Raw genomic sequence first — 20,271 nt, 5'->3', positions numbered from 1 at the left:
TGTCACTAGATAGGCTTAACTGTCAACTTTCCCATGGCTGCGACCTTCTCAGCCCGAGCTACACACAAGAGTACACGATCAATGAAACCCTATGGGGAAAATCAAACTCCGACATGGTACAAGTTGCAAGATCACCCAGCTAGCCTATGATGGGCTGTCACTAGATAGGCTTAACTGTCAACTTTCCCATGGCTGCGTCATTCTCAGCCCGATCTACACTCAAGAGTACACGATCAATGAAGCGCTAAGGGGAAAGTAGAAATCCTGCTTCATACAAGTTGCCGAGTAAGCGATCAATGAAACCCTATGGTGAAAATCAAACTCCGGCATGATACAAGTTGCAAGATCACCCAGCTAGCCTATGATGGGTTGTCACTAGATAGGCTTAACTGTCAACTTTCCCATGGCTGCGACCTTCTCAGCCAGAGCTACACTCAAGAGTACACGATCAATGAAACCCTATGGGGAAAATCAAACTCCGACATGGTACAAGTTGCAAGATCACCCAGCTAGCCTATGATGGGCTGTCACTAGATAGGCTTAACTGTCAACTTTCCCATGGCTGCGTCATTCTCAGCCCGATCTACACTCAAGAGTACACGATCAATGAAGCGCTAAGGGGAAAGTAGAAATCCTGCTTGATACAAGTTGCCGAGTAAGCGATCAATGAAACCCTATGGTGAAAATCAAACTCCGGCATGATACAAGTTGCAAGATCACCCAGCTAGCCTATGATGGGTTGTCACTAGATAGGCTTAACTGTCAACTTTCCCATGGCTGCGACCTTCTCAGCCCGAGCTACACACAAGAGTACACGATCAATGAAACCCTATGGGGAAAATCAAACTCCGACATGGTACAAGTTGCAAGATCACCCAGCTAGCCTATGATGGGCTGTCACTAGATAGGCTTAACTGTCAACTTTCCCATGGCTGCGTCATTCTCAGCCCGAGCTACACTCAAGAGTTCACGATCAATGAAGCGCTAAGGGGAAAGTAGAAATCCTGCTTCATACAAGTTGCCGAGTAAGCGATCAATGAAACCCTATGGTGAAAATCAAACTCCGGCATGATACAAGTTGCAAGATCACCCAGCTAGCCTATGATGGGTTGTCACTAGATAGGCTTAACTGTCAACTTTCCCATGGCTGCGACCTTCTCAGCCAGAGCTACACTCAAGAGTACACGATCAATGAAACCCTATGGGGAAAATCAAACTCCGACATGGTACAAGTTGCAAGATCACCCAGCTAGCCTATGATGGGCTGTCACTAGATAGGCTTAACTGTCAACTTTCCCATGGCTGCGTCATTCTCAGCCCGATCTACACTCAAGAGTACACGATCAATGAAGCGCTAAGGGGAAAGTAGAAATCCTGCTTGATACAAGTTGCCGAGTAAGCGATCAATGAAACCCTATGGTGAAAATCAAACTCCGGCATGATACAAGTTGCAAGATCACCCAGCTAGCCTATGATGGGTTGTCACTAGATAGGCTTAACTGTCAACTTTCCCATGGCTGCGACCTTCTCAGCCCGAGCTACACACAAGAGTACACGATCAAAGAAACCCTATGGGGAAAATCAAACTCCGACATGGTACAAGTTTCAAGATCACCCAGCTAGCCTATGATGGGCTGTCACTAGATAGGCTTAACTGTCAACTTTCCCATGGCTGCGTCATTCTCAGCCCGAGCTACACTCAAGAGTACACGATCAATGAAGCGCTAAGGGGAAAGTAGAAATCCTGCTTCATACAAGTTGCCGAGTAAGCGATCAATGAAACCCTATGGTGAAAATCAAACTCCGGCATGATACAAGTTGCAAGATCACCCAGCTAGCCTATGATGGGTTGTCACTAGATAGGCTTAACTGTCAACTTTCCCATGGCTGCGACCTTCTCAGCCCGAGCTACACTCAAGAGTACACGATCAATGAAACCCTATGGGGAAAATCAAACTCCGACATGGTACAAGTTGCAAGCTCACCCAGCTAGCCTATGATGGGCTGTCACTAGATAAGCTTAACTGTCAACTTTCCCATGGCTGCGTCATTCTCAGCCCGAGCTACACTCAAGAGTACACGATCAATGAAGCGCTAAGGGGAAAGTAGAAATCCTGCTTGATACAAGTTGCCGAGTAAGCGATCAATGAAACCCTATGGTGAAAATCAAACTCCGGCATGATACAAGTTGCAAGATCACCCAGCTAGCCTATGATGGGCTGTCACTAGATGGGCTTAACTGTCAACTTTCCCATGGCTGCGTCATTCTCAGCCCGATCTACACTCAAGAGTACACGATCAATGAAGCGCTAAGGGGAAAGTAGAAATCCTGCTTGATACAAGTTGCCGAGTAAGCGATCAATGAAACCCTATGGTGAAAATCAAACTCCGGCATGATACAAGTTGCAAGATCACCCAGCTAGCCTATGATGGGTTGTCACTAGATAGGCTTAACTGTCAACTTTCCCATGGCTGCGACCTTCTCAGCCAGAGCTACACACAAGAGTACACGATCAATGAAACCCTATGGGGAAAATCAAACTCCGACATGGTACAAGTTGCAAGATCACCCAGCTAGCCTATGATGGGCTGTCACTAGATAGGCTTAACTGTCAACTTTCCCATGGCTGCGTCATTCTCAGCCCGAGCTACACTCAAGAGTACACGATCAATGAAGCGCTAAGGGGAAAGTAGAAATCCTGCTTGATACAAGTTGCCGAGTAAGCGATCAATGAAACCCTATGGTGAAAATCAAACTCCGGCATGATACAAGTTGCAAGATCACCCAGCTAGCCTATGATGGGTTGTCACTAGATAGGCTTAACTGTCAACTTTCCCATGGCTGCGACCTTCTCAGCCAGAGCTACACTCAAGAGTACACGATCAATGAAACCCTATGGGGAAAATCAAACTCCGACATGGTACAAGTTGCAAGATCACCCAGCTAGCCTATGATGGGCTGTCACTAGATAGGCTTAACTGTCAACTTTCCCATGGCTGCGTCATTCTCAGCCCGATCTACACTCAAGAGTACACGATCAATGAAGCGCTAAGGGGAAAGTAGAAATCCTGCTTGATACAAGTTGCCGAGTAAGCGATCAATGAAACCCTATGGTGAAAATCAAACTCCGGCATGATACAAGTTTCAAGATCACCCAGCTAGCCTATGATGGGTTGTCACTAGATAGGCTTAACTGTCAACTTTCCCATGGCTGCGACCTTCTCAGCCCGAGCTACACACAAGAGTACACGATCAATGAAACCCTATGGGGAAAATCAAACTCCGACATGGTACAAGTTGCAAGATCACCCAGCTAGCCTATGATGGGCTGTCACTAGATAGGCTTAACTGTCAACTTTCCCATGGCTGCGTCATTCTCAGCCCGATCTACACTCAAGAGTACACGATCAATGAAGCGCTAAGGGGAAAGTAGAAATCCTGCTTCATACAAGTTTCCGAGTAATCGATCAATGAAACCCTATGGTGAAAATCAAACTCCGGCATGATACAAGTTGCAAGATCACCCAGCTAGCCTATGATGGGTTGTCACTAGATAGGCTTAACTGTCAACTTTCCCATGGCTGCGACCTTCTCAGCCCGAGCTACACTCAAGAGTACACGATCAATGAAACCCTATGGGGAAAATCAAACTCCGACATGGTACAAGTTGCAAGCTCACCCAGCTAGCCTATGATGGGCTGTCACTAGATAGGCTTAACTGTCAACTTTCCCATGGCTGCGACCTTCTCAGCCAGAGCTACACTCAAGAGTACACGATCAATGAAACCCTATGGGGAAAATCAAACTCCGACATGGTACAAGTTGCAAGCTCACCCAGCTAGCCTATGATGGGCTGTCACTAGATAAGCTTAACTGTCAACTTTCCCATGGCTGCGTCATTCTCAGCCCGAGCTACACTCAAGAGTACACGATCAATGAAGCGCTAAGGGGAAAGTAGAAATCCTGCTTGATACAAGTTGCCGAGTAAGCGATCAATGAAACCCTATGGTGAAAATCAAACTCCGGCATGATACAAGTTGCAAGATCACCCAGCTAGCCTATGATGGGTTGTCACTAGATAGGCTTAACTGTCAACTTTCCCATGGCTGCGACCTTCTCAGCCAGAGCTACACTCAAGAGTACACGATCAATGAAACCCTATGGGGAAAATCAAACTCTGACATGGTACAAGTTGCAAGATCACCCAGCTAGCCTATGATGGGCTGTCACTAAATAGGCTTAACTGTCAACTTTCCCATGGCTGCGTCATTCTCAGCCCGATCTACACTCAAGAGTACACGATCAATGAAGCGCTAAGGGGAAAGTAGAAATCCTGCTTGATACAAGTTGCCGAGTAAGCGATCAATGAAACCCTATGGTGAAAATCAAACTCCGGCATGATACAAGTTGCAAGATCACCCAGCTAGCCTATGATGGGTTGTCACTAGATAGGCTTAACTGTCAACTTTCCCATGGCTGCGACCTTCTCAGCCCGAGCTACACACAAGAGTACACGATCAATGAAACCCTATGGGGAAAATCAAACTCCGACATGGTACAAGTTGCAAGATCACCCAGCTAGCCTATGATGGGCTGTCACTAGATAGGCTTAACTGTCAACTTTCCCATGGCTGCGTCATTCTCAGCCCGAGCTACACTCAAGAGTACACGATCAATGAAGCGCTAAGGGGAAAGTAGAAATCCTGCTTGATACAAGTTGCCGAGTAAGCGATCAATGAAACCCTATGGTGAAAATCAAACTCCGGCATGATACAAGTTGCAAGATCACCCAGCTAGCCTATGATGGGTTGTCACTAGATAGGCTTAACTGTCAACTTTCCCATGGCTGCGACCTTCTCAGCCAGAGCTACACTCAAGAGTACACGATCAATGAAACCCTATGGGGAAAATCAAACTCCGACATGGTACAAGTTGCAAGATCACCCAGCTAGCCTATGATGGGCTGTCACTAGATAGGCTTAACTGTCAACTTTCCCATGGCTGCGTCATTCTCAGCCCGATCTACACTCAAGAGTACACGATCAATGAAGCGCTAAGGGGAAAGTAGAAATCCTGCTTGATACAAGTTGCCGAGTAAGCGATCAATGAAACCCTATGGTGAAAATCAAACTCCGGCATGATACAAGTTGCAAGATCACCCAGCTAGCCTATGATGGGTTGTCACTAGATAGGCTTAACTGTCAACTTTCCCATGGCTGCGACCTTCTCAGCCCGAGCTACACACAAGAGTACACGATCAATGAAACCCTATGGGGAAAATCAAACTCCGACATGGTACAAGTTGCAAGATCACCCAGCTAGCCTATGATGGGCTGTCACTAGATAGGCTTAACTGTCAACTTTCCCATGGCTGCGTCATTCTCAGCCCGATCTACACTCAAGAGTACACGATCAATGAAGCGCTAAGGGGAAAGTAGAAATCCTGCTTGATACAAGTTGCCGAGTAAGCGATCAATGAAACCCTATGGTGAAAATCAAACTCCGGCATGATACAAGTTGCAAGATCACCCAGCTAGCCTATGATGGGTTGTCACTAGATAGGCTTAACTGTCAACTTTCCCATGGCTGCGACCTTCTCAGCCCGAGCTACACACAAGAGTACACGATCAATGAAACCCTATGGGGAAAATCAAACTCCGACATGGTACAAGTTGCAAGATCACCCAGCTAGCCTATGATGGGTTGTCACTAGATAGGCTTAACTGTCAACTTTCCCATGGCTGCGACCTTCTCAGCCCGAGCTACACACAAGAGTACACGATCAATGAAACCCTATGGGGAAAATCAAACTCCGACATGGTACAAGTTGCAAGATCACCCAGCTAACCTATGATGGGCTGTCACTAGATAGGCTTAACTGTCAACTTTCCCATGGCTGCGTCATTCTCAGCCCGAGCTACACTCAAGAGTACACGATCAATGAAGCGCTAAGGGGAAAGTAGAAATCCTGCTTCATACAAGTAGCCGAGTAAGCGATCAATGAAACCCTACGGTGAAAATCAAACTCCGGCATGATACAAGTTGCAAGATCACCCAGCTAGCCTATGATGGGTTGTCACTAGATAGGCTTAACTGTCAACTTTCCCATGGCTGCGACCTTCTCAGCCCGAGCTACACACAAGAGTACACGATCAATGAAACCCTATGGGGAAAATCAAACTCCGACATGGTACAAGTTGCAAGATCACCCAGCTAGCCTATGATGGGCTGTCACTAGATAGGCTTAACTGTCAACTTTCCCATGGCTGCGTCATTCTCAGCCCGATCTACACTCAAGAGTACACGATCAATGAAGCGCTAAGGGGAAAGTAGAAATCCTGCTTCATACAAGTTGCCGAGTAAGCGATCAATGAAACCCTATGGTGAAAATCAAACTCCGGCATGATACAAGTTGCAAGATCACCCAGCTAGCCTATGATGGGTTGTCACTAGATAGGCTTAACTGTCAACTTTCCCATGGCTGCGACCTTCTCAGCCAGAGCTACACTCAAGAGTACACGATCAATGAAACCCTATGGGGAAAATCAAACTCCGACATGGTACAAGTTGCAAGATCACCCAGCTAGCCTATGATGGGCTGTCACTAGATAGGCTTAACTGTCAACTTTCCCATGGCTGCGTCATTCTCAGCCCGATCTACACTCAAGAGTACACGATCAATGAAGCGCTAAGGGGAAAGTAGAAATCCTGCTTGATACAAGTTGCCGAGTAAGCGATCAATGAAACCCTATGGTGAAAATCAAACTCCGGCATGATACAAGTTGCAAGATCAAACAGCTAGCCTATGATGGGTTGTCACTAGATAGGCTTAACTGTCAACTTTCCCATGGCTGCGACCTTCTCAGCCCGAGCTACACACAAGAGTACACGATCAATGAAACCCTATGGGGAAAATCAAACTCCGACATGGTACAAGTTTCAAGATCACCCAGCTAGCCTATGATGGGCTGTCACTAGATAGGCTTAACTGTCAACTTTCCCATGGCTGCGTCATTCTCAGCCCGAGCTACACTCAAGAGTACACGATCAATGAAGCGCTGAGGGGAAAGTAGAAATCCTGCTTCATACAAGTTGCCGAGTAAGCGATCAATGAAACCCTATGGTGAAAATCAAACTCCGGCATGATACAAGTTGCAAGATCACCCAGCTAGCCTATGATGGGTTGTCACTAGATAGGCTTAACTGTCAACTTTCCCATGGCTGCGACCTTCTCAGCCCGAGCTACACTCAAGAGTACACGATCAATGAAACCCTATGGGGAAAATCAAACTCCGACATGGTACAAGTTGCAAGCTCACCCAGCTAGCCTATGATGGGCTGTCACTAGATAAGCTTAACTGTCAACTTTCCCATGGCTGCGTCATTCTCAGCCCGAGCTACACTCAAGAGTACACGATCAATGAAGCGCTAAGGGGAAAGTAGAAATCCTGCTTGATACAAGTTGCCGAGTAAGCGATCAATGAAACCCTATGGTGAAAATCAAACTCCGGCATGATACAAGTTGCAAGATCACCCAGCTAGCCTATGATGGGTTGTCACTAGATAGGCTTAACTGTCAACTTTCCCATGGCTGCGACCTTCTCAGCCCGAGCTACACTCAAGAGTACACGATCAATGAAACCCTATGGGGAAAATCAAACTCCGACATGGTACAAGTTGCAAGCTCACCCAGCTAGCCTATGATGGGCTGTCACTAGATAGGCTTAACTGTCAACTTTCCCATGGCTGCGACCTTCTCAGCCAGAGCTACACTCAAGAGTACACGATCAATGAAACCCTATGGGGAAAATCAAACTCCGACATGGTACAAGTTGCAAGATCACCCAGCTAGCCTATGATGGGCTGTCACTAGATAGGCTTAACTGTCAACTTTCCCATGGCTGCGTCATTCTCAGCCCGATCTACACTCAAGAGTACACGATCAATGAAGCGCTAAGGGGAAAGTAGAAATCCTGCTTCATACAAGTTGCCGAGTAAGCGATCAATGAAACCCTATGGTGAAAATCAAACTCCGGCATGATACAAGTTGCAAGATCACCCAGCTAGCCTATGATGGGTTGTCACTAGATAGGCTTAACTGTCAACTTTCCCATGGCTGCGACCTTCTCAGCCCGAGCTACACACAAGAGTACACGATCAATGAAACCCTATGGGGAAAATCAAACTCCGACATGGTACAAGTTGCAAGATCACCCAGCTAACCTATGATGGGCTGTCACTAGATAGGCTTAACTGTCAACTTTCCCATGGCTGCGTCATTCTCAGCCCGAGCTACACTCAAGAGTACACGATCAATGAAGCGCTAAGGGGAAAGTAGAAATCCTGCTTCATACAAGTAGCCGAGTAAGCGATCAATGAAACCCTATGGTGAAAATCAAACTCCGACATGGTACAAGTTGCAAGATCACCCAGCTAGCCTATGATGGGCTGTCACTAGATAGGCTTAACTGTCAACTTTCCCATGGCTGCGTCATTCTCAGCCCGATCTACACTCAAGAGTACACGATCAATGAAGCGCTAAGGGGAAAGTAGAAATCCTGCTTCATACAAGTTGCCGAGTAAGCGATCAATGAAACCCTATGGTGAAAATCAAACTCCGGCATGATACAAGTTGCAAGATCACCCAGCTAGCCTATGATGGGTTGTCACTAGATAGGCTTAACTGTCAACTTTCCCATGGCTGCGACCTTCTCAGCCCGAGCTACACACAAGAGTACACGATCAATGAAACCCTATGGGGAAAATCAAACTCCGACATGGTACAAGTTGCAAGATCACCCAGCTAGCCTATGATGGGCTGTCACTAGATAGGCTTAACTGTCAACTTTCCCATGGCTGCGTCATTCTCAGCCCGATCTACACTCAAGAGTACACGATCAATGAAGCGCTAAGGGGAAAGTAGAAATCCTGCTTCATACAAGTTGCCGAGTAAGCGATCAATGAAACCCTATGGTGAAAATCAAACTCCGGCATGATACAAGTTGCAAGATCACCCAGCTAGCCTATGATGGGTTGTCACTAGATAGGCTTAACTGTCAACTTTCCCATGGCTGCGACCTTCTCAGCCAGAGCTACACTCAAGAGTACACGATCAATGAAACCCTATGGGGAAAATCAAACTCCGACATGGTACAAGTTGCAAGATCACCCAGCTAGCCTATGATGGGCTGTCACTAGATAGGCTTAACTGTCAACTTTCCCATGGCTGCGTCATTCTCAGCCCGATCTACACTCAAGAGTACACGATCAATGAAGCGCTAAGGGGAAAGTAGAAATCCTGCTTGATACAAGTTGCCGAGTAAGCGATCAATGAAACCCTATGGTGAAAATCAAACTCCGGCATGATACAAGTTGCAAGATCACCCAGCTAGCCTATGATGGGTTGTCACTAGATAGGCTTAACTGTCAACTTTCCCATGGCTGCGACCTTCTCAGCCCGAGCTACACACAAGAGTACACGATCAATGAAACCCTATGGGGAAAATCAAACTCCGACATGGTACAAGTTTCAAGATCACCCAGCTAGCCTATGATGGGCTGTCACTAGATAGGCTTAACTGTCAACTTTCCCATGGCTGCGTCATTCTCAGCCCGAGCTACACTCAAGAGTACACGATCAATGAAGCGCTAAGGGGAAAGTAGAAATCCTGCTTCATACAAGTTGCCGAGTAAGCGATCAATGAAACCCTATGGTGAAAATCAAACTCCGGCATGATACAAGTTGCAAGATCACCCAGCTAGCCTATGATGGGTTGTCACTAGATAGGCTTAACTGTCAACTTTCCCATGGCTGCGACCTTCTCAGCCCGAGCTACACTCAAGAGTACACGATCAATGAAACCCTATGGGGAAAATCAAACTCCGACATGGTACAAGTTGCAAGCTCACCCAGCTAGCCTATGATGGGCTGTCACTAGATAAGCTTAACTGTCAACTTTCCCATGGCTGCGTCATTCTCAGCCCGAGCTACACTCAAGAGTACACGATCAATGAAGCGCTAAGGGGAAAGTAGAAATCCTGCTTGATACAAGTTGCCGAGTAAGCGATCAATGAAACCCTATGGTGAAAATCAAACTCCGGCATGATACAAGTTGCAAGATCACCCAGCTAGCCTATGATGGGTTGTCACTAGATAGGCTTAACTGTCAACTTTCCCATGGCTGCGACCTTCTCAGCCAGAGCTACACTCAAGAGTACACGATCAATGAAACCCTATGGGGAAAATCAAACTCCGACATGGTACAAGTTGCAAGATCACCCAGCTAACCTATGATGGGCTGTCACTAGATAGGCTTAACTGTCAACTTTCCCATGGCTGCGTCATTCTCAGCCCGATCTACACTCAAGAGTACACGATCAATGAAGCGCTAAGGGGAAAGTAGAAATCCTGCTTGATACAAGTTGCCGAGTAAGCGATCAATGAAACCCTATGGTGAAAATCAAACTCCGGCATGATACAAGTTGCAAGATCACCCAGCTAGCCTATGATGGGTTGTCACTAGATAGGCTTAACTGTCAACTTTCCCATGGCTGCGACCTTCTCAGCCCGAGCTACACACAAGAGTACACGATCAATGAAACCCTATGGGGAAAATCAAACTCCGACATGGTACAAGTTGCAAGATCACCCAGCTAGCCTATGATGGGCTGTCACTAGATAGGCTTAACTGTCAACTTTCCCATGGCTGCGTCATTCTCAGCCCGAGCTACACTCAAGAGTACACGATCAATGAAGCGCTAAGGGGAAAGTAGAAATCCTGCTTGATACAAGTTGCCGAGTAAGCGATCAATGAAACCCTATGGTGAAAATCAAACTCCGGCATGATACAAGTTGCAAGATCACCCAGCTAGCCTATGATGGGTTGTCACTAGATAGGCTTAACTGTCAACTTTCCCATGGCTGCGACCTTCTCAGCCAGAGCTACACTCAAGAGTACACGATCAATGAAACCCTATGGGGAAAATCAAACTCCGACATGGTACAAGTTGCAAGATCACCCAGCTAGCCTATGATGGGCTGTCACTAGATAGGCTTAACTGTCAACTTTCCCATGGCTGCGTCATTCTCAGCCCGATCTACACTCAAGAGTACACGATCAATGAAGCGCTAAGGGGAAAGTAGAAATCCTGCTTGATACAAGTTGCCGAGTAAGCGATCAATGAAACCCTATGGTGAAAATCAAACTCCGGCATGATACAAGTTGCAAGATCACCCAGCTAGCCTATGATGGGTTGTCACTAGATAGGCTTAACTGTCAACTTTCCCATGGCTGCGACCTTCTCAGCCCGAGCTACACTCAAGAGTACACGATCAATGAAACCCTATGGGGAAAATCAAACTCCGACATGGTACAAGTTGCAAGCTCACCCAGCTAGCCTATGATGGGCTGTCACTAGATAGGCTTAACTGTCAACTTTCCTATGGCTGCGACCTTCTCAGCCAGAGCTACACTCAAGAGTACACGATCAATGAAACCCTATGGGGAAAATCAAACTCCGACATGGTACAAGTTGCAAGATCACCCAGCTAGCCTATGATGGGCTGTCACTAGATAGGCTTAACTGTCAACTTTCCCATGGCTGCGTCATTCTCAGCCCGATCTACACTCAAGAGTACACGATCAATGAAGCGCTAAGGGGAAAGTAGAAATCCTGCTTGATACAAGTTGCCGAGTAAGCGATCAATGAAACCCTATGGTGAAAATCAAACTCCGGCATGATACAAGTTGCAAGATCACCCAGCTAGCCTATGATGGGTTGTCACTAGATAGGCTTAACTGTCAACTTTCCCATGGCTGCGACCTTCTCAGCCCGAGCTACACACAAGAGTACACGATCAATGAAACCCTATGGGGAAAATCAAACTCCGACATGGTACAAGTTGCAAGATCACCCAGCTAGCCTATGATGGGCTGTCACTAGATAGGCTTAACTGTCAACTTTCCCATGGCTGCGTCATTCTCAGCCCGATCTACACTCAAGAGTACACGATCAATGAAGCGCTAAGGGGAAAGTAGAAATCCTGCTTCATACAAGTTGCCGAGTAAGCGATCAATGAAACCCTATGGTGAAAATCAAACTCCGGCATGATACAAGTTGCAAGATCACCCAGCTAGCCTATGATGGGCTGTCACTAGATAGGCTTAACTGTCATCTTTCCCATGGCTGCGACCTTCTCAGCCAGAGCTACACTCAAGAGTACACGATCAATGAAACCCTATGGGGAAAATCAAACTCCAACATGGTACAAGTTGCAAGCTCACCCAGCTAGCCTATGATGGGCTGTCACTAGATAGGCTTAACTGTCATCTTTCCCATGGCTGCGACCTTCTCAGCCAGAGCTACACTCAAGAGTACACGATCAATGAAACCCTATGGGGAAAATCAAACTCCGACATGGTACAAGTTGCAAGATCACCCAGCTAGCCTATGATGGGCTGTCACTAGATAGGCTTAACTGTCAACTTTCCCATGGCTGCGTCATTCTCAGCCCGATCTACACTCAAGAGTACACGATCAATGAAGCGCTAAGGGGAAAGTAGAAATCCTGCTTCATACAAGTTGCCGAGTAAGCGATCAATGAAACCCTATGGTGAAAATCAAACTCCGGCATGATACAAGTTGCAAGATCACCCAGCTAGCCTATGATGGGTTGTCACTAGATAGGCTTAACTGTCAACTTTCCCATGGCTGCGACCTTCTCAGCCCGAGCTACACACAAGAGTACACGATCAATGAAACCCTATGGGGAAAATCAAACTCCGACATGGTACAAGTTGCAAGATCACCCAGCTAGCCTATGATGGGCTGTCACTAGATAGGCTTAACTGTCAACTTTCCCATGGCTGCGTCATTCTCAGCCCGAGCTACACTCAAGAGTACACGATCAATGAAGCGCTAAGGGTAAAGTAGAAATCCTGCTTCATACAAGTTGCCGAGTAAGCGATCAATGAAACCCTATGGTGAAAATCAAACTCCGGCATGATACAAGTTGCAAGATCACCCAGCTAGCCTATGATGGGTTGTCACTAGATAGGCTTAACTGTCAACTTTCCCATGGCTGCGACCTTCTCAGCCAGAGCTACACTCAAGAGTACACGATCAATGAAACCCTATGGGGAAAATCAAACTCCGACATGGTACAAGTTGCAAGATCACCCAGCTAGCCTATGATGGGCTGTCACTAGATAGGCTTAACTGTCAACTTTCCCATGGCTGCGTCATTCTCAGCCCGATCTACACTCAAGAGTACACGATCAATGAAGCGCTAAGGGGAAAGTAGAAATCCTGCTTCATACAAGTTGCCGAGTAAGCGATTAATGAAACCCTATGGTGAAAATCAAACTCCGGCATGATACAAGTTGCAAGATCACCCAGCTAGCCTATGATGGGTTGTCACTAGATAGGCTTTACTGTCAACTTTCCCATGGCTGCGACCTTCTCAGCCAGAGCTACACTCAAGAGTACACGATCAATGAAACCCTATGGGGAAAATCAAACTCCGACATGGTACAAGTTGCAAGATCACCCAGCTAGCCTATGATGGGCTGTCACTAGATAGGCTTAACTGTCAACTTTCCCATGGCTGCGTCATTCTCAGCCCGATCTACACTCAAGAGTACACGATCAATGAAGCGCTAAGGGGAAAGTAGAAATCCTGCTTGATACAAGTTGCCGAGTAAGCGATCAATGAAACCCTATGGTGAAAATCAAACTCCGGCATGATACAAGTTGCAAGATCACCCAGCTAGCCTATGATGGGTTGTCACTAGATAGGCTTAACTGTCAACTTTCCCATGGCTGCGACCTTCTCAGCCCGAGCTACACACAAGAGTACACGATCAATGAAACCCTATGGGGAAAATCAAACTCCGACATGGTACAAGTTGCAAGCTCACCCAGCTAGCCTATGATGGGCTGTCACTAGATAGGCTTAACTGTCAACTTTCCCATGGCTGCGTCATTCTCAGCCCGATCTACACTCAAGAGTACACGATCAATGAAGCGCTAAGGGGAAAGTAGAAATCCTGCTTCATACAAGTTGCCGAGTAAGCGATCAATGAAACCCTATGGTGAAAATCAAACTCCGGCATGATACAAGTTGCAAGATCACCCAGCTAGCCTATGATGGGTTGTCACTAGATAGGCTTAACTGTCAACTTTCCCATGGCTGCGACCTTCTCAGCCCGAGCTACACACAAGAGTACACGATCAATGAAACCCTATGGGGAAAATCAAACTCCGACATGGTACAAGTTGCAAGCTCACCCAGCTAGCCTATGATGGGCTGTCACTAGATAGGCTTAACTGTGAACTTTCCCATGGCTGCGTCATTCTCAGCCCAATCTACACTCAAGAGTACACGATCAATGAAGCGCTAAGGGGAAAGTAGAAATCCTGCTTCATACAAGTTGCCGAGTAAGCGATCAATGAAACCCTATGGTGAAAATCAAACTCCGGCATGATACAAGTTGCAAGATCACCCAGCTAGCCTATGATGGGTTGTCACTAGATAGGCTTAACTGTCAACTTTCCCATGGCTGCGACCTTCTCAGCCAGAGCTACACTCAACAGTACACGATCAATGAAACCCTATGGGGAAAATCAAACTCCGACATGATACAAGTTGCAAGATCACCCAGCTAGCCTATGATGGGTTGTCACTAGATAGGCTTAACTGTCAACTTTCCCATGGCTGCGACCTTCTCAGCCCTAGCTACACACAAGAGTACACGATCAATGAAACCCTATGGGGAAAATCAAACTCCGACATGGTACAAGTTGCAAGATCAACCCAGCTAGCCTATGATGGGCTGTCACTAGATAGGCTTAACTGTCAACTTTCCCATGGCTGCGTCATTCTCAGCCCGAGCTACACTCAAGAGTACACGATCAATGAAGCGCTAAGGGGAAAGTAGAAATCCTGCTTCATACAAGTAGCCGAGTAAGCGATCAATGAAACCCTATGGTGAAAATCAAACTCCGGCATGATACAAGTTGCAAGATCACCCAGCTAGCCTATGATGGGTTGTCACTAGATAGGCTTAACTGTCAACTTTCCCATGGCTGCGACCTTCTCAGCCAGAGCTACACTCAAGAGTACACGATCAATGAAACCCTATGGGGAAAATCAAACTCCGACATGGTACAAGTTGCAAGATCACCCAGCTAGCCTATGATGGGCTGTCACTAGATAGGCTTAACTGTCAACTTTCCCATGGCTGCGTCATTCTCAGCCCGATCTACACTCAAGAGTACACGATCAATGAAGCGCTAAGGGGAAAGTAGAAATCCTGCTTCATACAAGTTGCCGAGTAAGCGATCAATGAAACCCTATGGTGAAAATCAAACTCCGGCATGATACAAGTTGCAAGATCACCCAGCTAGCCTATGATGGGTTGTCACTAGATAGGCATAACTGTCAACTTTCCCATGGCTGCGACCTTCTCAGCCCGAGCTACACTCAAGAGTACACGATCAATGAAACCCTATGGGGAAAATCAAACTCCGACATGGTACAAGTTGCAAGCTCACCCAGCTAGCCTATGATGGGCTGTTACTAGATAGGCTTAACTGTCAACTTTCCCATGGCTGCGACCTTCTCAGCCAGAGCTACACTCAAGAGTACACGATCAATGAAACCCTATGGGGAAAATCAAACTCCGACATGGTACAAGTTGCAAGATCACCCAGCTAGCCTATGATGGGCTGTCACTAGATAGGCTTAACTGTCAACTTTCCCATGGCTGCGTCATTCTCAGCCCGATCTACACTCAAGAGTACACGATCAATGAAGCGCTAAGGGGAAAGTAGAAATCCTGCTTCATACAAGTTGCCGAGTAAGCGATCAATGAAACCCTATGGTGAAAATCAAACTCCGGCATGATACAAGTTGCAAGATCACCCAGCTAGCCTATGATGGGTTGTCACTAGATAGGCTTAACTGTCAACTTTCCCATGGCTGCGACCTTCTCAGCCCGAGCTACACTCAAGAGAACACGATCAATGAAACCCTATGGGGAAAATCAAACTCCGCCATGGAACAAGTTGCAAGCTCACCCAGCTAGCCTATGATGGGCTGTCACTAGATAGGCTTAACTGTCAACTTTCCCATGGCTGCGACCTTCTCAGCCAGAGCTACAATCAAGAGTACACGATCAATTAAACCCTATGGGGAAAATCAAACTCCGACATGGTACAAGTTGCAAGATCACCCAGCTAGCCTATGATGGGCTGTCACTAGATAGGCTTAACTGTCAACTTTCCCATGGCTGCGTCATTCTCAGCCCGATCTACACTCAAGAGTACACGATCAATGAAGCGCTAAGGGGAAAGTAGAAATCCTGCTTCATACAAGTTGCCGAGTAAGCGATCAATGAAACCCTATGGTGAAAATCAAACTCCGGCATGATACAAGTTGCAAGATCACCCAGCTAGCCTATGATGGGTTGTCACTAGATAGGCTTAACTGTCAACTTTCCCATGGCTGCGATCTTCTCAGCCAGAGCTACACTCAAGAGTACACGATCAATGAAACCCTATGGGGAAAATCAAACTCCGACATGGTACAAGTTGCAAGATCACCCAGCTAGCCTATGATGGGCTGTCACTAGATAGGCTTAACTGTCAACTTTCCCATGGCTGCGTCATTCTCAGCCCGATCTACACTCAAGAGTACACGATCAATGAAGCGCTAAGGGGAAAGTAGAAATCCTGCTTCATACAAGTTGCCGAGTAAGCGATCAATGAAACCCTATGGTGAAAATCAAACTCCGGCATGATACAAGTTGCAAGATCACCCAGCTAGCCTATGATGGGTTGTCACTAGATAGGCTTAACTGTCAACTTTCCCATGGCTGCGACCTTCTCAGCCCGAGCTACACACAAGAGTACACGATCAATGAAACCCTATGGGGAAAATCAAACTCCGACATGGTACAAGTTGCAAGATCACCCAGCTAGCCTATGATGGGCTGTCACTAGATAGGCTTAACTGTCAACTTTCCCATGGCTGCGTCATTCTCAGCCCGAGCTACACTCAAGAGTACACGATCAATGAAGCGCTAAGGGTAAAGTAGAAATCCTGCTTCATACAAGTTGCCGAGTAAGCGATCAATGAAATCCTATGGTGAAAATCAAACTCCGGCATGATACAAGTTGCAAGATCACCCAGCTAGCCTATGATGGGTTGTCACTAGATAGGCTTAACTGTCAACTTTCCCATGGCTGCGACCTTCTCAGCCAGAGCTACACTCAAGAGTACACGATCAATGAAACCCTATGGGGAAAATCAAACTCCGACATGGTACAAGTTGCAAGATCACCCAGCTAGCCTATGATGGGCTGTCACTAGATAGGCTTAACTGTCAACTTTCCCATGGCTGCGTCATTCTCAGCCCGATCTACACTCAAGAGTACACGATCAATGAAGCGCTAAGGGGAAAGTAGAAATCCTGCTTCATACAAGTTGCCGAGTAAGCGATCAATGAAACCCTATGGTGAAAATCAAACTCCGGCATGATACAAGTTGCAAGATCACCCAGCTAGCCTATGATGGGTTGTCACTAGATAGGCTTAACTGTCAACTTTCCCATGGCTGCGACCTTCTCAGCCAGAGCTACACTCAAGAGTACACGATCAATGAAACCCTATGGGGAAAATCAAACTCCGACATGGTACAAGTTGCAAGATCACCCAGCTAGCCTATGATGGGCTGTCACTAGATAGGCTTAACTGTCAACTTTCCCATGGCTGCGTCATTCTCAGCCCGATCTACACTCAAGAGTACACGATCAATGAAGCGCTAAGGGGAAAGTAGAAATCCTGCTTGATACAAGTTGCCGAGTAAGCGATCAATGAAACCCTATGGTGAAAATCAAACTCCGGCATGAAACAAGTTGCAAGATCACCCAGCTAGCCTATGATGGGTTGTCACTAGATAGGCTTAACTGTCAACTTTCCCATGGCTGCAACCTTCTCAGCCCGAGCTACACACAAGAGTACACGATCAATGAAACCCTATGGGGAAAATCAAACTCCGACATGGTACAAGTTGCAAGCTCACCCAGCTAGCCTATGATGGGCTGTCACTAGATAGGCTTAACTGTGAACTTTCCCATGGCTGCGTCATTCTCAGCCCGATCTACACTCAAGAGTACACGATCAATGAAGCGCTAAGGGGAAAGTAGAAATCCTGCTTCATACAAGTTGCCGAGTAAGCGATCAATGAAACCCTATGGTGAAAATCAAACTCCGGCATGATACAAGTTGCAAGATCACCCAGCTAGCCTATGATGGGTTGTCACTAGATAGGCTTAACTGTCAACATTCCCATGGCTGCGACCTTCTCAGCCAGAGCTACACTCAAGAGTACACGATCAATGAAACCCTATGGGGAAAATCAAACTCCGACATGATACAAGTTGCAAGATCACCCAGCTAGCCTATGATAGGCTGTCACTAGATAGGCTTAACTGTCAACTTTCCTATGGCTGCGACCATCTCAGCCCGAGCTACACACAAGAGTACACGATCAATGAAACCCTATGGGGAAAATCAAACTCCGACATGGTACAAGTTGCAAGATCACCCAGCTAGCCTATGATGGGCTGTCACTAGATAGGCTTAACTGTCAACTTTCCCATGGCTGCGTCATTCTCAGCCCGATCTACACTCAAGAGTACAAGATCAATGAAGCGCTAAGGGGAAAGTAGAAATCCTGCTTGATACAAGTTGCCGATTAAGCGATCAATGAAACCCTATGGTGAAAATCAAACTCTGGCATGATACAAGTTGCAAGATCACCCAGCTAGCCTATGATGGGTTGTCACTAGATAGGCTTAACTGTCAACTTTCCCATGGCTGCGACCTTCTCAGCCAGAGCTACACTCAAGAGTACACGATCAATGAAACCCTATGGGGAAAATCAAACTCCGACACGGTACAAGTTGCAAGATCACCCAGCTAGCCTATGATGGGCTGTCACTAGATAGGCTTAACTGTCAACTTTCCCATGGCTGCGTCATTCTCAGCCCGATCTACACTCAAGAGTACACGATCAATGAAGCGCTAAGGGGAAAGTAGAAATCCTGCTTCATACAAGTTGCCGAGTAAGCGATCAATGAAACCCTATGGTGAAAATCAAACTCCGGCATGATACAAGTTGCAAGATCACCCAGCTAGCCTATGATGGGTTGTCACTAGATAGGCTTAACTGTCAACTTTGCCATGGCTGCGACCTTCTCAGCCCGAGCTACACACAAGAGTACACGATCAATGAAACCCTATGGGGAAAATCAAACTCCGACATGGTACAAGTTGCAAGATCACCCAGCTAACCTATGATGGGCTGTCACTAGATAGGCTTAACTGTCAACTTTCCCATGGCTGCGTCATTCTCAGCCCGAGCTACACTCAAGAGTACACGATCAATGAAGCGCTAAGGGGAAAGTAGAAATCCTGCTTCATACAAGTTGCCGAGTAAGCGATCAATGAAACCCTATGGTGAAAATCAAACTCCGGCATCATACAAGTTGCAAGATCACCCAGCTAGCCTATGATGGGTTGTCACTAGATAGGCTTAACTGTCAACTTTCCCATGGCTGCGTCATTCTCAGCCCGATCTACACTCAAGAGTACACGATCAATGAAGCGCTAAGGGGAAAGTAGAAATCCTGCTTGATACAAGTTGCCGAGTAAGCGATCAATGAAGCCCTATGGTGAAAATCAAACTCCGGCATGATACAAGTTGCAAGATCACCCAGCTAGCCTATGATGGGTTGTCACTAGATAGGCTTAACTGTCAACTTTCCCATGGCTGCGACCTTCTCAGCCCGAGCTACACACAAGAGTACACGATCAATGAAACCCTATGGGGAAAATCAAACTCCGACATGGTACAAGTTGCAAGATCACCCAGCTAGCCTATGATGGGCTGTCACTAGATAGGCTTAACTGTCAACTTTCCCATGGCTGCGTCATTCTCAGCCCGAGCTACACTCAAGAGTACACGATCAATGAAGCGCTAAGGGTAAAGTAGAAATCCTGCTTCATACAAGTTGCCGAGTAAGCGATCAATGAAATCCTATGGTGAAAATCAAACTCCGGCATGATACAAGTTGCAAGATCACCCAGCTAGCCTATGATGGGTTGTCACTAGATAGGCTTAACTGTCAACTTTCCCATGGCTGCGACCTTCTCAGCCAGAGCTACACTCAAGAGTACACGATCAATGAAGCGCTAAGGGGAAA

The sequence above is a fragment of the Leptodactylus fuscus genome, chromosome 3 (assembly GCF_031893055.1).
Source record: "Leptodactylus fuscus isolate aLepFus1 chromosome 3, aLepFus1.hap2, whole genome shotgun sequence".
NCBI lineage: Eukaryota > Metazoa > Chordata > Amphibia > Anura > Leptodactylidae > Leptodactylus > Leptodactylus fuscus.
Note: the sequence above shows the minus strand (reverse complement) of the source record.